The sequence below is a fragment of the Camelus ferus genome, chromosome 29, assembly GCF_009834535.1.
Source record: "Camelus ferus isolate YT-003-E chromosome 29, BCGSAC_Cfer_1.0, whole genome shotgun sequence".
In the NCBI taxonomy this organism is placed as follows: Eukaryota; Metazoa; Chordata; class Mammalia; order Artiodactyla; family Camelidae; genus Camelus; species Camelus ferus.
In genome coordinates this window covers 24,091,193-24,111,778 of record NC_045724.1, presented here as the reverse complement: position 1 = coordinate 24,111,778, position 20,586 = coordinate 24,091,193, and the positions used below count along the sequence as shown (strand labels likewise).

General features: G+C 42.5%; 1 protein-coding gene across 3 annotated transcripts in view; it reads left to right on the top strand.

The window, feature by feature from the left end:
- The first annotated feature begins 17,615 nt into the window (after window positions 1-17,615).
- The window catches only part of FAM110B (family with sequence similarity 110 member B), a 116,407-nt gene continuing 113,436 nt past the window's right edge, over window positions 17,616-20,586 (top strand). For 2 of the 3 annotated variants that reach the window (XM_032469894.1, XM_032469895.1), the window contains exon 1: window positions 17,633-17,884. The gene's annotated coding sequence lies outside the window, so the exon portion shown is untranslated. Of the gene's footprint in view, window positions 17,885-20,586 lie in introns of all 3 variants that reach the window. The other variant, XR_004315935.1, reaches the window with a different exon arrangement.

Here is a 20,586-nt window from a genome sequence, read left to right as displayed (position 1 = left end):
AATTCCCTTTTTCTCCAGGAAGCACATTAGCTGGTGGTGGTTGGGCACTCTTGAGTGACCCAAACCTTCATTCCTGAATAGTCTGGTAGTTAGCAGTCTTGCCCGAATTGGCTTTTTGTAGTTTCCATTGACTTTACTCTCAGGACATTAAGTGCTAAGACGTGCCCCAGGGGACTGTCTGAATTCCAGGCACACTGCTCCGTACCCCACTGTGGGGTAGCAACCCAATTGTTTCTTCTAGTCATGATCAATCATCCCAGCCTACATAGTAACTCCCTTCTGTTCCTGTTGGCTCCCTGGCTAGAGCACCCCAAAGTGGCCAGGTGACAATCTTAACTTCCAGTTGAGTGGAATTATTCTTGTCTCCCAGATGGAAGCATTCCTCCTTTTGCAATTAAGATCTCCCAATAAACAGAGTCTAAATTCTGAAGAAACAGGAAGCACATATTTTTTTCATGGATCACCAAGAATGAGACATTATCAGTCTCTGATTCCTGGATGCCTGAAAACTAGGTATGGGAGAAACAGTTGATTTAGTATACACAGTGCATCCTGGAAGAAATTTCCTAGCTCCCCAAAATGCTGCTATATAACTGATGCTTTAAGTAGGTCTTCAAAGGCTAATTTACCAGTTGCTTCAGGATAGAAGGGAACATGGTAAAACCAGTGAATTCCATGAGCCTGGGCCTAGAGGCACACTGCGTTTGCTGTGACGTGAGTTCCTTATCAGAAGTAATAATATATGAGACACTATGATGATGGAAAAAGCATTCTGTTAAGTCCATGGATGGTGGTTTTGACAGGAGCATTGTGAGCAGGGAGGGCAAATCCACATCCAGAGTAATCACCCATTGAAGTGAGACAAAGCAGTGCCCCTTCCATGATGGAAATAGTCCGAGTAATCAACCTGCCACCTGGTAACTGGCTGACCATTCTGGGGAATGTGCCATGGCTGGTGCTCAGTGATGGTCTCTGCTGAGGTTGGGCACTCATAGTGGTAGCAGTCATGCCAGTCTTGGTGAGTAGAAGTCCACGGGGCTGAGCCCAGGCATAACTTCCATCTCTGCCACCATGGCCATTATGTTCATGAGCCCACTGAGTGGTGACAGGAGGGGCTGGGGAATGAGGCTGACTTGTATCTACAGAATGAGTCATCCTCTCCACTTGATTATTAAAATCCCCCTTTAGTAATCATTCACTTGGAGCACAAAGAGATTCACATTGATTTGCCCATTCTCAGTCTTCTTCCTTTGATGGTTGGCATTTGCACCATTGTGAGAGCAATTTATGCACTTGGTACCTCACTCATCCTGGCCCACGCTTGTAACTCCAATTCAAGTTACTGAAAAGCCAAACAAATTCTACATTAGAACTTCTGGTATCTTTTTTTTTTTTTTTTTTTAGAAATTGAGGAAAATGGGAAAGGTGCCCGAAGTCTGAAAAGGAGTAACTATTGACTAATCCTGCCCCAAACTCCAGAAGCTATTGACTCAAGCATCTCTTTATGTAAAATAACCAGCCAGCCTGGGCAGTTTGGACTCTCTGCTGAAGATAATTGGGAGTCACTGAAGAGATGAACACTTATGGAAAAATTCTGATGCTGTTAGAGTTACTGTGTTCATAGAAGTATCTCAGGGTGGACCACAGAACAGTGGGAGCAGGGACTGGAAACAGGGTGGACACGTGATCTTCCTGAGAAAGCTTACAAGAAGTGGTGGTCCTTGGACCTCAATAACGCTTATAAGAAAAGAAGTTGTGGTCAGTTCTCAGGCTGGCCTAGACTAGGGTGGGGAAGGGATGTAACTGGAGTAGGAGAAAATGAAAAGTTGCAAAGATGAGATAATACTGACAGAGCTTAGAATATGTAGGTAACTAAGAGAGGAGGAAAGGGGGAAGGCAAATTCTAAGTGAAGAGTGAGCTGATGATAGAGATCTAGTTTGAGAAAGTCTAGATAAGAATAGTTACCAGAATAAGTACAGCATTGTTAATACGGCCCGGGACAAGATAACCTCGGGGAGGGTCAGCCCCTAGGAAAGAAGGAACTTTTTTCACCAAGCCCTGGGCGAGTCTAGTGCAGGTAATGGCACTCACTTATCTATCTTAGTGCTAACTGTTCTGTTTCCTGTTGTGGTCCTCAGGCAGTTCATTCCTTTAACCTCTCTCAGGCCCAGGCTTCTCTTATGCCCCGTTTGCACAGTACTTTGAAGGTTGTTAGGAGTGGTATGTAGAATTTAACTCCATACCCTTGCATATCAGTTGCTCACAAATGGTAGTTATTATTATTACAATTATTAATAAAGGCGACCTGAAGAAATGTGCAGTTATGTAAATTTGTGAATCCCTCCCCCAAACTGCTAATTAATGGATGCTACTCTGTAACAGGATTTTGAATGGATTCTGTCTTTGGGTTATTCTGGACTTGGTCCAATTCAAAATACTAGCAATAGCTGTGATGAAAAATAGAATACAGGTTTATTAAATTTACAGATGACATCAAGCTGGGAGAAAAAGTATGTTTGATAGCAAAATAGAATCCAAGAAGGAAGCAAAAATGGTGGCAAGGTAGACCATCAGACACAATCAGCAGAGTTTAAGAAAAAACAAAAACCTACATCAATTTTCTTCTTGTTCTTCATACACGCAAACATGCCTAGTTAATACTTGCATAGCAGCCTTTGCACTGGTTTGTCCCTTGCTAGAAATGTTCCACTCACTTGGCCGGCTCCTTTGTGTGATTCAGATCCCAGCGCAAAGATCAGCTTTGTGGAATGGCCTCCTTGAGCACCCTGTCTTAAACAGCACCTTCCTCTTCCTAGCGGCAAGGTATCTTATTTTATATCAGTGATTTCATGGCATTTATCCGAGTCTAACAGGGTTTCACTTCATGAAGCTCAGCTGGAATATGGCAGGTGTTCCCCTTTGCCTGATGCCTGTTTCTCTGACAAGATGCCTCTTCAAGACAGTTTACAAATCCAAGGCCCAGCGTATTCCGGACTCTTCACGCCTAGGGTCTGCCTAGACTCAGTGCCTTCCGCTGGCCCCGTATTCAACTGCCTTCCATCCTTTCTTCAAGGAGCTGCAGTCTCCAAGCTTGAGGGAAGAATTGCTTAATTCTAACCTTTATTCCTGCTAGCAGCTGCGCTCCATTTTATCTGACCAAATAGCTTCAGGCTAGCTATTGCAATTCTTAATTGCAACTCCATTGAATTTTTAAAAATATCTTATAGAGAACTGTCTCAGAAAATTGTCTGAATTTTGCAATAGGTTAAGCACACTTTGGTCTTTTCGTTTTTTTGTTTTTGTTTTTACTATTTTTATTTATTTATTTTGGGTGGGGGACATAAGCAGGTTTATTTGTTTACTTATTTTAATGGAGGTATTGGGGATTGAACCCAGGACCTCCTGTATGCTAAGTGGGCACTGAGTTATACTCTCCCCCGCCTAATTCTACCCATTCTGATAGTTGTGTAGTGGTAATTTATTGTGGTTTTAATTTGCATTCCCCTGACTATTAATGAGGCTGAATTTTTTTTTTTTAATATGCTTACCGGCCATTTGGACATGCTTGTTTATGAATCCTTTTCAAGTCTTTTGCCTATTTTTCTTTGTTGTCTGTGAGTTCATATTTTGCATATGAGCCTTTTGCCAATCATATGTATTACATCTCCTAAGATCTAAGGCTAAGATGGTTTGACCCCTGGAACTTTTTCCTATTAGTACTTCCTTAGCCTGCATTATACTGTATTTTCTATTGTCAGTATTTATAACTAGGGATTGTCATTTTAAAAATTCTGTATCACCCCACCTCTAATATACAATCTGTCTTCAAATTCAATTAGCTCTGTTCCAGAAATACACCTCCAGGTCATCACATATTCCTCCATCTCCATTATCACCGCCATGGTGCAAGCTACCTGCGTCTGCTTCCCTAGAACCCTGAGAAATTTCCAGACTAGTCTCTCAGCTTCTGTTCTTAACACCATTCACACACATCATTCCCACCCCTCACCCCCAACCCCACAACGTGTGACACCTCAGCTAGATGAATCTTGCAGGAACACAGGCCAACTTCCAGGGTTTCTCACTGCCTGCAGAATAAAATGTAAAATCCTTACCATGACCTTGCCCCTTCTCTAGCCTCTCCTCCAACCCGTCCTTGTTCAAAAAATCCAGCTGTATTCTGCTTTCTTTTTCCCAAACATAGCTAGCTCATTCCTGCCTCAGGGCATTGGCAATAGCTATTCCTTATGCCTGGAATACACTGTCCCCTTATCTTGCATGGCTGGTTCCTTCTCTTTCCTTTGGTCTCAGCTCAAATGCCAGCTCTCCAGTGAGACCTTCCTGACAACCTGCTCTAACTCCACACCTCCACTGTCACTTGCTTTTCATATCATCATTCTATTTAAAACAAACACACTCATCATCATCTGAAATTATCTTATACATTTTTTATTATTTGATGATTTCTGCTCTGTCACCATGAGAATACAGTACAAGAACCTTGTCTGCTTGTTTTCTGTTGTATCATCATAGACAAAAACTTTGCAACATACATTGGCTGAACAAACAAGTGAATAAATGAATGAGTGAATGAATTCTTTATAGCCATTCTTTCTGCATTTTCATGTAATATCTTCCTCCTAATTCTGACTAGCTATTGTAAAGACAACATTACAAGCAATTTTATGCTTATAGTTTGCCTACGAAATCACTGCTAAGGTCTCATCTTGCTTTGTGCATTTTATTTATGTATAATCAGACAGTCCTTATCTTCAGCATATAGATTCTTTGATTGGTCACATTGTAAATCAGAAAGCTCTGACTATCATTTGGTGAAGCATCAAAGATACTTCACACTATTGCTGCCATCCAAGCAAACGGACAAATAACTGGAATTTCTCTTATGTTTATTATTATTCTTAGACTCTCTTTTAAGAGTTTTGAATCTTTTCTTATCACTGCAGAGAAAGAAATCCAAGTAAATTAGAAGGAACAGAAGCTGGAAACATGCAGGCATATTTGTGGCTGGAGTTGTTCCACTAGTTGTACATTATGTGGTTTACCTCAATGTGTGGAAAATACAGTAAGTGCCTCACTGTATCTGTAGTTACAGTATCATGTAACCTGGATGGTTTCTTCTTTCTTGCAAACATTTTACGATAAACACATTATATGCTGAAATCTTTTCTGAATAATTAATGTCAACTTGCTTAAAAAAAATATTCTTATCTAAAAAGGCTCTTTTTAAAAAGTGTGTTTCTGCCTGCTCTACCTTTACACTGATTAAAAACTAACTAGAAACTGGAAATATTCTAACCCCACAAATATGGGAAAAAATACTTTAGGTTAATTGAAGTCATTTATGCATGAGAATATATGGAATAAGTAAGACTTGTCCATCGAAAAACACAAAAAGGAAGAATTCAGAATTATTGCTATAATATCAGATTTGCTTATAACAGGAATTTAGCAACTTTTCTATTCCAGATAACATAATTTCTCTGCTATTATTTTTGTTTTTGGCAGGGGTGCTAAATTAATGTGCACAGTGTATCCAGAGTTTACGTTCTATGTATTACATTCTTCCATATAAAGTACTTAAAAATTATATCATCAAAATCATCAATATATTTGATTCAGTTTTTGACACTTTCAACTGTGTCATCAATTTCACTAATAAGAGAGGGAAACACTTCTTTTTGCATTTAGTCCTGAAAATTAAGAGGGCCTTAAAGACCTATTGCTTTATTTTCCTTTGGAATCTCAAGAATTCATAGGGACTTAACTTATTTTGTTATATCTGTAATGTTCTGATTTAGACATTCTAATCTGAATATAAAATTAAGATGATTTCAAAAGCATAAACTGAAACTTTTTATCTTTCCAATCTCCCACAGTTGTTTTTAATATACAATCTCAAAACATCTGTTTTATATAAAGTTTTATAGAATATTAAGTCATATAATTATGATTCATATGACTGTGTACACCAACTAATCCTGTCTTCATTCGTACATTAGAGAGTCTTATTTTACCATTTAGTGACGCCCATCAATAGAGGTCAAAAATACTCAATAATATTCTGTATTAAAGTTAGAGATAAAGGACCAGTGACTGTTTTACGACCATTTAGAATCATCTGAAACACTGTTTAGAAGCCATGAACAGCAGGCGTGCTATCGGTCATCCACTGATAATTCTACTCCATTTCCAGGTTTATCTTTGCCTACCATAGACTCTTCAGAGCAGTTTATCATTTTTTCCTACTTTATGCCTTCTTTAATTTATAATTGTAATTTCTCTATCAGAAAAACCTTACCCTCCTCTCTTTCACCCTCCTATTATGTAAAATCCTATTAAAACTTTTCTTCCTTAAAGAAATGTTTATAATCTTCCTCCATCTGACTTCTCTCTACAGCATCTGTTTGCAATCATTCAAAATTGATCTTGCATTATATTTATCTGACCTGTTCATCTGCTCAGTTTTTTTTTTTAATGAGTGTATTATGTTACTTAAAGAAATTGAAAATTACTCATGGATAGAAATCACATCTTATAATTTGCTCTGACTCCTCAGAGCCTTTCTGCATTATATGCAAAAGGGACACTCTACAATTTAATGAGTGGATGGTTGTAAAACCTCTTGTTACAACAGAACACAATTATCGATGGAGTGCATCTCCATAAATTATATAATCACTTTATTCTGGTGGGACAGGGCAGAAGATTGCAACCTGTATATACCAATCTATTCCTCAAGCAATGGTTCATTAAAATGCCCTTTAAAATATAATAAGCTTCTGCATTTCAATAGATGTGTTCCTCTTTAGAAGATTTCTCTCACTAAGAATGGCAAAGTGAAATTACTAATACTCATGCACATAGTAGAGATAGGCAGGTAGATAGATGCTGACATACACAGAGAAGCTTAGGAACAACACAGTTATTGACTAATGTCACTGTAAGTCACATAGCATTTTGCAAAATGATGTATAGAACATTTACAGTTACAGCATGGAGTCTGTTGTACCCGAGAGGAAATCAGAGTCTATGAGGGGGAAAGACAGAAAACTTCACAAAATAACATTTTCTAGCACCGGGCTTGGTGTGTGCACTTCCTCAGAGGGTACCACCTGCAGCAGTGACCTGAGCGGGTTGGGCATTGGAGGCTGTGTGGTTTTGTGTGGCAGCCCAGCAGAAACCAGGGGGGAGAGAGAAGGATTCGGTAAAAATTTAAACTTCAGTGCCACTATTTAGTTAAGTGGCCTTGAAACTAGTATGAATGTATAGTCAGTCTGTTATGACCCTTGATGCTAAAATGTACAATGTACTTAACTGGCTTATTTAGAGAAGAAAAACTAAGCTATAAATCAAAAGTCAATTATCTATTTAAGATACACTGAGAATAAAATAGAATTAAGGGATAAAGGACAAAATGTGATATGACTAGCATCTAAAATTAAGTACTTTTCATCATCTGAACTGTTTACAAATACACCCTAAGTATTAAAAATGTGTATTGCTTACACGAGTCTTATGTCTCTAAATAGGAAAAGATTCTGCAGTGACATTTCAGTCTCCAAAATAACTATCATTAAAGAAGGTTAAAATTAATTAGTTTATGCTAAAGTAATAGCCGATTATGAGCTTCTATATTAATTACCCATTCTGCCATATGTCTCAGTCATATAACAGCATCTCTTAGACGTGAAACATTGAAATGAGGAATTTGCTACTTGATGTATCAGGGAAAAACCTTAAATCTTTTTCAGAAGTTGAGACACAGGAAAACAAACAAGCATGATACCTATTTCATCAACATTTTACTCAGTTAAATGTTAGCAAAAGAGCACATTGTATGTATTTATATAAGATAACTTTCTGTATTTATAAACCTACATGGAAAATGCAACATATCAGGTGGGCTATAGACTGGTGGGGAAAGAGTATGTGTATGAGGGCACACCAACTTTATAAAATTAGCACAATTTAATGAACAAAAGATATAAAATGTATGTCACCACCTAGATGAAGCTACAGATAACCCAGGCTACATAGGAAAGCATCCTTTAGGGTTTCACAAGCTCAATAGAGCTTCTGCCTATGCTCTGTTACACTTGGGACTCACATCTCCACTCTGGAAGAACTAAAATTATGACTTAAGGAAATATTATTAAAAATATCATTGGCTTTTCATCAGTGAGTATTAGTAGCTCCTTTGTTAGATAGTATTTGACCATGTATGCTTGGGATTATTTTGGAGCTTTTATTCTTTCCATTGATCTTTGTCTGTTTTCATGCCAGCACCACACTGTTTTCATTACCATAGCATTGTAATATAGTTTGAAATCAGGAAATGTGAGGTCTCCAGCTTTGTTCTTCTTTCTCAGAATTGCTTTGGCTATTTAGGGTCTTCTGTGTTTCCAAATGAATTTTATGATACTCACTGGAGAAAAAAAAAAAAGTATGTTCAATAAATGGTGCTGGGAAAACTGGATATTCACATGGGGGAAAAAAAGAAAAAGAAACTAGACCCTATCTTAAACCACTCACAAAAATAACTCAAAATGGATTAAAGACTTCAGTGTAAGACCTGAAGCCATAAAAGTCCTAGAAGAAAACAAGGAAAAGCTTCTTGACAGTGGACTTGGCAGTGGGTTTTTTTTTGGATATGACACCTAAAGCACAAACAACAAAATAAAAGTGAAAAAGTGAGGCTACATCAAACTGAAAAACTTCTGCAACAACAACAAAAAATTATCAACACAATGAAAGGGCACCCCATGGAAATGGGGGAAAATATCTGCAAACCATATATCTAATAAGGGCTTAAAACCCAAAATCTATAAGGAATTTATAAACTCAGTAACAACAACAAAAAAATAGTGCAATTAGAAAATCAACAAAAGATCTGAATAAACATGTTTCCAAAGAAGATATTCAAATGGTCAACAGGTACATGAAATGATGCTCAAAATCACTAATCATCAGGGAAATGCAAACCAAAACCACAGTGAGATACCATCTGACACCTGTCAGAATGACCATTATCAAAAAGACAAGAAGTAAGTGTTGGCAAAGCAATGGAAAAAAGGAAACACTTGTGTACTGTTTTTGGGAATGTAAATAGGTGAGGCCACATGGAAGACAGTATGGAGGTTCTTCAAGAAATTAAAACTGAAACTACCATATGATCCAGCAATCCCACTTCTGGGTGTGTATCAGAAGGAAATGAAAACACTAATTTGAAAAAATATCTGTACCCCCATGTTCATCACAGCATTATTTATAACAGCCATGACTTGGAAACATCCTAAGTGCCCATCAATGGATGAATGGACAAAGAAAATATGGAATATAACCACAATGGAATATTTTTTCAGCCTTAAAAAGAAGGCAATCCTGCCATTTGTGACAACACAGATGAACCTTGAGAACATTATACTGAGTGAAATAAGTCAGACAGAGAAAGACAAATTGCTGTATGATTTCACTTATATGTGGAATCTAAAAACAAAACAAAACAAAAAAATCCTCATGGCAACAGAGAGCAGATTGGTGGTTGCCAGGAGGTGGGGGTGTTGGGGAGAATTGGGGAAAGGGAAGGTGGTCAAAGATACAAACTTCTAGTTATAAGATAAATACGTTCTGGGAGGCCTTGTACATTGTGGTGACTACGGTGAACAATACTGTATTGGATATTTGAAAGTTGCTAAGAGAGGATCTTAAAAGTTCTCATCACAAGAAAAAATTTGTAACTACAAGAAGTGATGGATGGATGTTAACTAAACCTAGTGTGGTGATCACTTCACAGTATATACAGGTATCATATCATTATGTTGCACTCACATTTATACAATATTATATGTCAATTATATTTCAATAAAAGTAAGGGGAGGAAATGTCAGCACAGCCACATGCTGCTGGAGGCAGAATGCAGTCAGCTGGCAGGCAGGCAGGCCCAAAGGCCATCTCTGCCTCCAGATTCCCAGGGTTCCAAAAAGCCTGTTCTCTCGACGACTCCCCACCACACGCCCCCATAGCCCTACTCGAGTGATTCACATCTTGTTTGATACGACAACTGTCATCACAACTCTGTTTTCTCAAATCTAATATATGCATTTAGGAAAAAAAACACCTGATTCATAGGAGATTAACAGAAATATTTTGCTCTTCATATTTTTAAATGTGTGGCTTTATGGATCGTTTTGAATCCAAGGAAGAGTTAGATCTTCCTGGAATGCCCGGTTCTTATTCTCGCCTGGATTCCGATGGGTGTTGCCAGGTGGGGCAGGTGCCCTGCAGGCTCTGGGTAGCTGCCCTCAGAGCTGGGACTCCTCCAGGATGACAGCACTCCCTGTGCTCAGGGATGTGCAGGATCTGCTACAGTGTCCAGACCTTGTACCAGTTCCTAGGGATGCCAAGTTGATGAATATAAAGTGACGTCGTACTTACGCCATTATCAGAGTGTGTATTTACCACAGTATCTGATGAAATTTCATCAGCTGCTCTGATGTTGCTAAGTAGCGAGAGAAATCCCACGAGAGGGGTTAGCTTCATCCCCTGCCCTCACATAGCTTACGGTCTAGTGAGGTTAATGAGGAGCACTCGAATGCCGTTAACTGAACTGGACAGCACATCGGTGCGTAGTGAGGTTTGACTTCTGAGAGATACACACCATCTAATCAAACAGTAACTTAGGAAGACCTTCTAAGAACAGCATGATTCAGATGTTTACTGAGAGTCTGGGAACCCAGCCAATTCAAAATCCAACAGGAATTATTATGCTTTACAATTAGGAGAAAATTGTGCTAGTATTTAACATTTCTACCTGCTACTTCGTGTAAAACTCTCAGCTAACAACGAAATAGAAAGCGGAGGCTGTCAGAGGAGGACAGGTGCAAACTGAGAAAACGCCATAATTACGTATCGACATTTTTGTAGTCTGTGTTGACTGTGTGTGTATCCGTATTTCGATTCTGTCAGAAATACCAAAATGGCGACATATGCTGATTTTTTTTCCCCCCCAAAGATTTCAACATGCTATGGTTTAGCCTTCCTGTATATTCTCCAGCTGAGTTTGGACAGAGCTTTTTGGATGGGGTGGAGTGGTGTGCTGGGGAGTAGAGACACCCTCTCCCTCACCTTGTTTTGTCTTTTCCTAACCCCCTTGCTTCCATACCTCTACCTCCTCCTCTCCTGTGATGAGCTGGCTGGCAATCTGCAAATGCTGATGTTCCAGAAAGATACCTACTTAGAAGGCGTGGCTGTTGGTGGTGAAACTCGCAGAAAATTGAGGATACGTGTAATGCATGAGTAAATAAAGCAACTTGGAATCACTGAACTACCACTCAAAAGATTGATTTTTACCAATTTGGGGGAAGGAAGGATAATCATAGAAGAGGTAACAAAGAATGCATTTGACTGGTTGTGTGTTTACACAGGGAACAGGGAAAGCTATTGTACCAAGAGCAGGTAGGATGTGAATGACTGCAGGCCTCAGTGAAAACATGGGCATTGAGAGCCCAGCGACAGATGAGTGAGGGAGGCACGCGTAGGGGGATGAGCTAAATTCACATCCATCCCCAAAGCATTCTGACATTTTGTTAAAGCTTCCCAATAATTTGCAGGCAATTTCCACAAATGTCAGAAATAGCATTGCTCATCTTTTAGATTAATACCAGGTGACTGAAAAATAGAATGCCTACACGAAAGTCTGAGTGTATCTTCCCCAAACATTGAGAAACCATAATAGACACTTTAAAAAGGATTCGGGAAAAAAATACGCATTGAACCCTAAGACTCAGAAGTCTGTGTACCTACTCACATGCGTTTTAAAGAGAGGAAACTGGTTATTACGTATCAGAACCGTCTGTGGCTCAGAGACCTCATATTCCCTCACATGTCCTTGTCTCCTTGTTCTTTCCTGCTCATGATCTATTTTGCTTGTTAACAGCTCTACTATGTACTGGTAGGAAGGCGGAGAAAAGTCCAAATTAGTTCATTTTCCTGGCTGCGAATGAACTTGTTTAATATCTGATGAGGAAGAGGTTTGAATGAAATTAGAGTTTCTAGTTATTTGTGTCACCTCTGGTTTTTGATTCCAGGGAACAGGAGAATTAGAGAGCTCTGCACAAAACAGATGGATCACGTTTCTATTAAGTAAGTGGCTTAATGTTCTAGGTTCGCCTTGCCACAGATAGTTTAAAACCACCCCGCATCCTTGGCACATTATCTCTCCCTGTCTACGAGAATAACAGAGGACATACGTATAACCTAATATTCCATGTACTATGCAATCAAATTCTGACAACTTAATCCAGTTGAAAATCTGAAAGTAAGGGAAGGTTTTGAGCCAAATAAAAATAGGAGCTCATATGTTTATTTCATAGAAGAGGACACAGCATCTCAGTTCTGAAGCCTAGATCAGTTTCATAGCTGGAAAGGACTTGAACAGTTTCTACCCCTCCACATCATTAACTTGTTATAGGCAATATTTGGCAATCTAGAATTCCTCAGGAAATCATGGTATGTGTTCAGTGTCAATAACAGAATAGGAAAATCAATTCAGTTCAGTTCAGTTCAGTTCAGTTCAGTTAAGCAGACAGCATTCATGAGCTCTCCACGGGCTCCGCTCCTGGGGGCTTCCTTGTTATTCCTCGTAACTGACCAGTTCCCTTCACCCACTCCAAATCCCGGGGGCCAATGGCACCGCCTTCTCCTTTATCGGCACACTTTATGTAGATCTTCCTGCTCCTGCTGAAATCTAGGTTGACTCATCTTCCCTTGTTTGTCCTTTCAGCTTCCCCAGCATTTTGCTAAGTGGTTCCCAATATTCACGTCCCTGTTTCCTGCCTGGATCCTGACTGATGCTCGGGGGATAATAGTAACCTCAGTATTGACAAGTGCAGGTAATGAGCATTAGGGGCCCAAGAGACAGCCTCGTAGAGTCAGGTACAGTGTTTGTTTGTTGTAAATTCCAATCCACTGGAGTCTGTTATTTACTTACATACCGTAGACCACGACATCATGTCCCAGCAGTGTCAAATTGCTAGAAAAGCTTCTAAACACGGGCTTCCACTATCTAAACTCATCGCACCCTAGAGCAGTAACAACAGCTCCCAGAGCACTGTCGGTCCACAGACAGAGCCCGAGTAGCACGAGTCCAGTCCAGGGTAGGAAAAGAAACTGCTCTGAAGATTAGAAAGTGGGGTAGGAGTCAGAGATCTGCAGTCACTGGCAAACCCGTGGTAGCTGGAGACATGGAAAAACGTGGCCAGAATGGGGCCAAAAGCAAGTGGAGAGTCTGAGAGAAAGAAGGAGTGAGGGTGGACAACAGGGGGGCAAATGGAGAGAGACGCATCAGCTCTGGCAGACCACGTGGGTCCCCTGAGGTGGGCGCTTTGCCCTGAATGCCTCAAACAGGGCACCGCGTTCAGTGAGCCCCGCTGATCAAGGCATGCTGCCGTGTTTGTGTACCCCCAAATTCAGACATCGAAACCCTGAGCCCCAAAGGGATGATATTGGTACAGGAGGCCTTTGGAGGTAATTCGGTCGTGAGGAATTAGTGCCCTCATCAAAGGGACCCGAGGGAGTTCCCTGCTGCCTTCCCCTTCTGCCATGTGAGTTCACAAGGAGCATCTGGGCTCTCACCAGACACCAAATCCACTGGTGCCTTGATCTTGGACTTCCTGGCCTCCAGAAGTGTGAAAAAATAAATTTCTGTTGTTTATAAGCCACCCAGTTCATAGTACTTTTGCGATAGCAGCCCAAACGGATGAAGACAGAGGCCCATAAATGCAGTACATGTTTTGGGAAAAATTCCATCCAAACAGTTAACATAAAGTTGGAGTAATTTACATGAAAATCCAATGACAGAGAACAGCGTCTTCATTGATGAAACAGACAAACATGTGAAGATCAGTGCTACCCAACAGGACTTTCTGTGATGATGATGGAATTTTTTTTAATCTGTGGCTAATGGCACTTGAAAAGTGGCTAGTGTGACTGAGAAACTGAAGTCTTCACCCAACCTAATTCTAAGTCATTTAAATTTAAAGAGCTCATGTGGCTAGGGACTGCCTTGTTGGACAGATGATTCATGTGACTCATAGAGAGGTTTGCTTTAGGGTAAAAGATACACAGGCTTTGGCATCATGTGGACCAACGTTTAAATCTCCAAATTACTCATTCTGTGACCTTGGATGTGTCTGTCACTCACTGTCCCTGGACCTCAGCTTCTTTATGATACAGGGGTCATAATAATATTTATGTTTAGGGCCATGGTGATGGCTGAAAATGAGGCATGTACACTGCCTAGCAAAGACCAAATATCCAATAAATGACAGCTATTACCAGTTTTAGATGATGTGAGTCAGGATTCATGAACATAACTTGATTGTTTTGATTGCTCTGATCATTAGCATGAATATGTAATAAACTGTGAAATATGCAATGAGATAACCCCATTGAGATGCCTCTGGTGGAGTCACTCCTTCCTTAAGCAACTGGCAATGCCTTTCCAGTTAAAGATTCTCTTATCTCTGCCTTGCTGTGAGCTGTCCTTTCTCAGTGTGATTGCTTCTAGCAAATCCTCCTCCTCCTAAGGAGAATTCCTGACTGCTTTTTCTATAACCTCAGAAGAGCTAAATGATGTTTAGGGGGAAAGACAGATCTAGCTTGTTCAGTCAACAACTTGAATCTTACATACAAGTCTAAGTCAGTAGAATCTGATCAGAGGGGTCTCAAGCCTTCTCCTGTGGAATTAAGAGCACATATTCACAGACCTTATTTACCTTTACCCATCACAATCTCTCGGGGAAATTAAAAAAATAATAATACACATATCTATCCCTCCTCCCTCTCAAATTGGAGACCTGGCGTCCTCAGAAGCTCTCAGAGTTCTGTTTCAGGGTTGGAAAACCAGTATATGCCATGTTTTCAGGGTGGGTTCTGGACAGATGGGGTGGTCGGAGCCCAGGCTAACTGAGAAATTGCTGTATCGCACTTGGGTAAGGAAATGGCACAGACGTCACAGGGATTTGGCACATGGATGTGGGCAAACTCTGCATATTTGGCTGACATTTTTGCTGGGGAATCATAGCCGGTCATTTGAACAAGTGTCATTCAGAGCTGGGCTAGGATTCCAGAACTAATTTTTCTTTCCTTTTCCTCCTAAGCTACTCTGCTATGTTTCTGGAGATGGTCCACCTCTTCCAACTGTTCTTTTCTGGGGCTCAGATCTGTTTATGATATATTATTATTCTGCTGATGGGTTTTTGCACATGAAATTTCACTAGTTGTCAACACGACTGGGTACATACCCATGTGAAAAAAGACTGGGGATAACTGAACCGGGATCAGAGTTTCCCTAAGAAAACACTCTTGGAATCAGAGTGTTAAAACAATGCCTTCAGGCCCATTCAGCCCCCACCCCGGCCACCAACACTCTGACTGTTCACAGTGACCTGTGAGTAATGGTTAAGCAACCCACTGCTTAGTGAATGGATGCCCGTTAGGGTACTAGTCAAATAAGGTTACATACTTTTAGAGGCAAAAATCTCTTATGAAACAAAAGAATTCCAAGCAAAGGCCAGTAGCCCACTTCTCCTGAACAACATGCAACACAATAAAATTCCAGCACAACAAGCCAACTTCAGCAGTCCCTGAAAGCCTGTAGCAGACTCTACAATGAGGAACTGTCCTCTATCAGCAAATACTGGGGATGAGGAAGGCACCTTTTACTGGAATAACTGATAAGACAAAAACATTTAATGGCATGTTCTAGTTTAGATGTGTAATCTAGACGTGGTTTTCTAACTACATCTTGTATTAATTTTTAATCTGGGCAAGGACAATGTGAAAATCTTAAATCTACGCCAGGCAATGGTTATGCCCTAAATGAGAACCTTAGTCCTCTCCAAAGGTAGGGCTGCCTGGTAAGTCACCTCCTTGACATAAACTTTACTATGAAGAAGCAATTTAGGTGGCAGAGAAGCCATCGCTCATTGGTTACATCCCTGACTTTCAGAGCATGGGTCATATGGGAAACTTTCGTGGCCTTCTAAGTGAGTATTTTAGAAAGCAACCTAGATCAAAATTAAACAAGTTAAGAAGGTATTTTATTGGTGCATTTCCTCAGAAGTCTGGGGGTTATGACTGGTTTCAGAGATGGCTGCCTGGAGGCGCTCATTCATGTCATCAGGACTCTGTTTCCCTTGCTCAGTTGGCCTTCCTCTGGCTTGAGTTTCTTCTCTAACAGGCTGTTGCTGGCTTCCATGGCATGGTCTCAGAAGCTGCCATATCAGTTCAGAAAAAGGACCCCCTTTTCTCTGATTAGAAGGTGTGCCAGCCCCCTATCCCTTTGTGCCCAGGGGATGAGCTGCACTCTGATTGGCAGGCCTGGGTCACATGTCCCCTACAGTGGCAGGGGGAGCAATTCCCAAAAGGAAGAGGCTGGGGCAAAGAAGGTAAATTTTTTTTCTTTTTAATGGACTACTTTGGAGTGAGATATGTTGGTTGGCTCCATTTGCTATGGGAATGGTGAAAAAATAACTTCGTTCTACTGTTACAAGACTTTTGGAGTTAATGGAGACCACAGCATAATCTGTGATCACATGGAATGCATGAGTATGCCAAAGGAAAGTTCCATCGAAAACCCAGTATCATGTCACTTTCTTAAAATGGTTCTCTTGTAAATAGACAAAAATTTACTATGGGAGCCTGAGTTTTATTTAGTTGATAATTTCTGAACTAGAATGAAAACAAGTCACACAATTCAAATATAGATGATCTTTCTGAGAAGATGGGATGAATGCAAATGTATTTCAAATGTATGAAAGATATAAATTCAATTTTTGCTGCATACTTTAGAGAAGTAATTATGTTGTGAGATGGTATTTTATTCAAATTCAACCATTTTGATAAATACAGGGTTTTATCTTTTAGAATTCCCAGTAGCAAAAAACTAAACGAGAATGGGTTTAATCTTCCCAAAACAATTAAAAACCTTCAAAATCCCAACCAAGTTATTAAGCAAATCAAAAAAAAAAAAAACAACAAAAAAAAACAGCAATACCAAACCCCTCATTATGAGATGAATAAGGCCACATCCCAAAATGGTTTACTTAATTTTGAAACATCAGCTGGCGCATACTCTAAGGACAGTACCTTGTGCTGGAGATTTTTTTTTTCTATATTCTCTACTGTCTTCTTCAAACCTTTTTCGGGAGCCTTAAAAATGCCTTCAGAAATTTACTCTACAAATACTAAGATTGTCCATCTGAGTGTAGGAAAGTTAGTCCGCAGAGAATGTTGTCAGGCACCAAGAGCTCCCGGATGGGTTGACTGGTGGGGTTATCACGTTCACAGGGCAGGCTCCAGGCCTGGGGGTTCCGGCGGTGGAGATGCGCGATTCTTCACCGGGGTGGGAGTGGGGGTGGGGCGCCGGAGGGCTTTGGAGGTGGGGCGGGCGGGGAGCGGGGGCTGGGGCTTGGGGTGGGAATGAGGGGCGGGGTTTGGGTGAGAGGGAAGGGAGGCGTCGGAGATGGGGGAGGGGGCTGGGAGTGGGGGTGCGGGCGGGGGTGGGGCCGGGGGCGGGGCGCCCTGGGGGCGTGCCCACCCCGCGGGGACACGCGCTCTGGGCCGCCGCAACTCGCTCCAAGTTCCCTCCCTCGCTGTCGGGCGAAGCCGGCCTGCGCCCTCCCACTCGGCGCAGACCGAGCCGCCGCGGCCGCCGCCAGCCGGGCGCTCCACGGCCTCGCGTCCGGGGCGCCGTCGGCCCGCCTCGTCCGCGCTCCGCCCTCGGTCGGCACCGGCCGCCCGGACCCCGTCCCTCGCGCGCCCCGACTCTCCGTCCCCGGCGTCCCCGGGAGCGCGGCTGAGGTAAGGCGGGGCCGGGGGCCGGGGGCCGGGGACCGGGTCGGGTGGCCGCGCCGCGCCCGATGGCGGACAAAGCCGAAGCCGCGCGCGGCGGGAGAGTAGCCGGGTCCGCCCCTGCCGCTCCCCAGCCGGCCTGGGTCTCCGTCCAGCCCCGCCCGGGGGCCGCCTGGCCCGCGCGGACCCCGGCCGGCGTTCCGGGCCGCGAGCCGAGGCGCGGCGCCGCGGCCTCCCTGCGCCCCCCGCGCGCTCGCTGCGCGCCCCGAGGCGGCGGAGGGCCGGGCGGAGGCCGGGGCGGGGGCCGGGCGGGCGCGCTGGCAGCGCGGCGGCGCGGGGGTGGGCGTGCGGGGCGCGGGCGATGGGCTCCGGAGGAGGAGGAAGGGATGGGCGAGGGACGGGGGCTCCCCTCGGCCAGGTCTCCTCGCACAGCTTCCGATCTCGGGTGCCAAGTACTTTGGGCGTATCAGTATCTCCTAATCGCTGGCTGGGAATTCTGGCCAGAAATGCAGATTCAGAGGCTCAGAAAGTTTGTATTTGGTTACCCACCTCCAGCTCCATCCGTGGTCTCAACTGTCTCGACTTTCTTTGAAAGCATAGAGATTTGACACAGAATTAAACTATCCTTGGCTCACTCGTGCCCCCGTCACCCCGCGGACGGGCTCGGAATTTGGCAGCCAAGCGCGTGCAGGTTGTGGGAAGCCGCCGAAGCCTGCTGCCCGGCCGGGTGCCCTGCGATGCTGGTTAGAACCGGAGCTGCGGCGTGTGAAGGGGCAGTGACAGCTCGCCCTCCGTGCAGGCTGGGGGTCGGGGGTGGCGGGAAGCGGAGAGAACTTTCCTGTATGCCTCAGTCATTCTGTAGAGTGGAAAGAAAACCCCCGGTGCCCGGCTTTTTAACCCTTTCAAGCTGTTATTCAGATTTATTGAGCCACAGAAAGAAGCCGGCTTGCTCTCGTACCCGAGGTCCAAGCCAGCCTTGTGTTTTTCCTCACGGTCATGCCCTGTGCAAAATTTGGCACACATCTGTGACAACACTGCATGGCTGGCGTGGTAAGGACTGCAAACTGGTCTGCTTTTGAGAAAGGGAATATGATAGAATAAGCATTCTTGGCCATATAAATAGTATGACTTCCATTTTCTTCATTTCCCCTGTTGGTAGTGAGGATATTTATTTACCCCCTTCCTCCAAGACCAGTTTATACTGAGAGTCATTCCATGGAAAATACCTGCCTTAACTTGTACTTATTTTGTGAATCACTACCTCCGGTCATTCAAGTGAACTATTTATTAAGCAGAGTTATTTTAATGTAAGGGCGAGTTAATGGTGAGCCAGAGTTCTTCCGAGAGGAGAACGACTCATCGATTACCCTATAGTTTTTAATCTGTGGTATTACTGTAAATGGTATTTTGTCAACCTGATAATCTGCAAAGTGCTTAGGATAGTGTCTGGAACATGGTGCTAGGTAGGTGTCAGCTGGCTTTATTTTTAATTTTTATTATCAGTCCATGTGGGTTTTTTTTCGGTTTGGAAGACGGTTGTTTGGGGGTTTTTACATCCCAAATCTTTTAAATCGTGGTCTGTTTTAAATCTGTGGCTTAATTTTAGACCGGAATTGAGGCTGGGTTATTGTTTTGCTTATGACCGACGAACTTCTGTGTGGTGCTGTGTGCTGTATGTGGTGGATCCGTCAGGATGAGGACACAGCCCTTTACCCGGTGGTATCCAGGTTCATTTCATAGTGAGACTTCATTATCCTTATGGGCCTAATTGACTAAGGAGAAGCCTAGGCATTAGGAGAAGCCTGGGCTCTGAACCCCCTCGCGAACCCCCTTGTTCTATAGGTTTGGAATAATACTTTCAATTTCTAGTTGCAGCTAGCACAGCAATTGGGAAACTCCCAGTGTCAAAAGGTACTGAAAGGTAAATATCTGTGCTGTATACACATCACCCAGCACCTAGAATTCTTACCCATGCTTTAAAATCTTCAGAGCAGGGTTTATAGTGTAACTAGCTAAGAAAAATAAAAACTGCTTGTCATGGGTGAGTAACCGAAAGATGATGTTTGTGCTAATTGGATTTTAAAAGATTGCCAGGAGTTTACTTTCATTTTGAGGCCCCCCGCTGCCTCCCCGATTTTAACTTTGAAGTGACATCTTTTTCATTCTTGAACAGTTTACTTAGCTAAGCAAATGCCTGGGGTTAACTCTTGGGGCCCTGCAGAGCCAAGGCTGCTGGAGGCACAGTGGGGCGGTAGGTGGCGCTGTGAGCAGTGCTGGTGGACGGGGCGCGTGTGCGGTCAAGCAGAACCCGAGGGACCGACATCTAGCCTGCCGTACTCTCTCTGCACTGACACCGTCGAACAATCTTCTTAGGAATAAAATATTTTAAAAGTTTGTCCTTTGTATTTTAAACTTTTTAAGACTCTTTACTTATGGATTTTTCTTTCTGAAAATCATGGTATTCCAAGTGTTAAGAAAAACATTGTTTTTATATTATTTAATCGACTGTACCCTTTCCTCTTATTTTCCCATAACAGAGTAAGGTTGATCGGTCTGAGCCTAGGGGATCTCCAGCTAACCTGGATTTTTTCCCCCCAATACTTAACGTCTAGGAGAGAGAAACACATGCTAAGGAACCTACTTGCTTCTTGACTTTATTTACGAGAACAGCTTCCTCGGGTGAATTCTCATTTATTCTGGTTTTTACCATT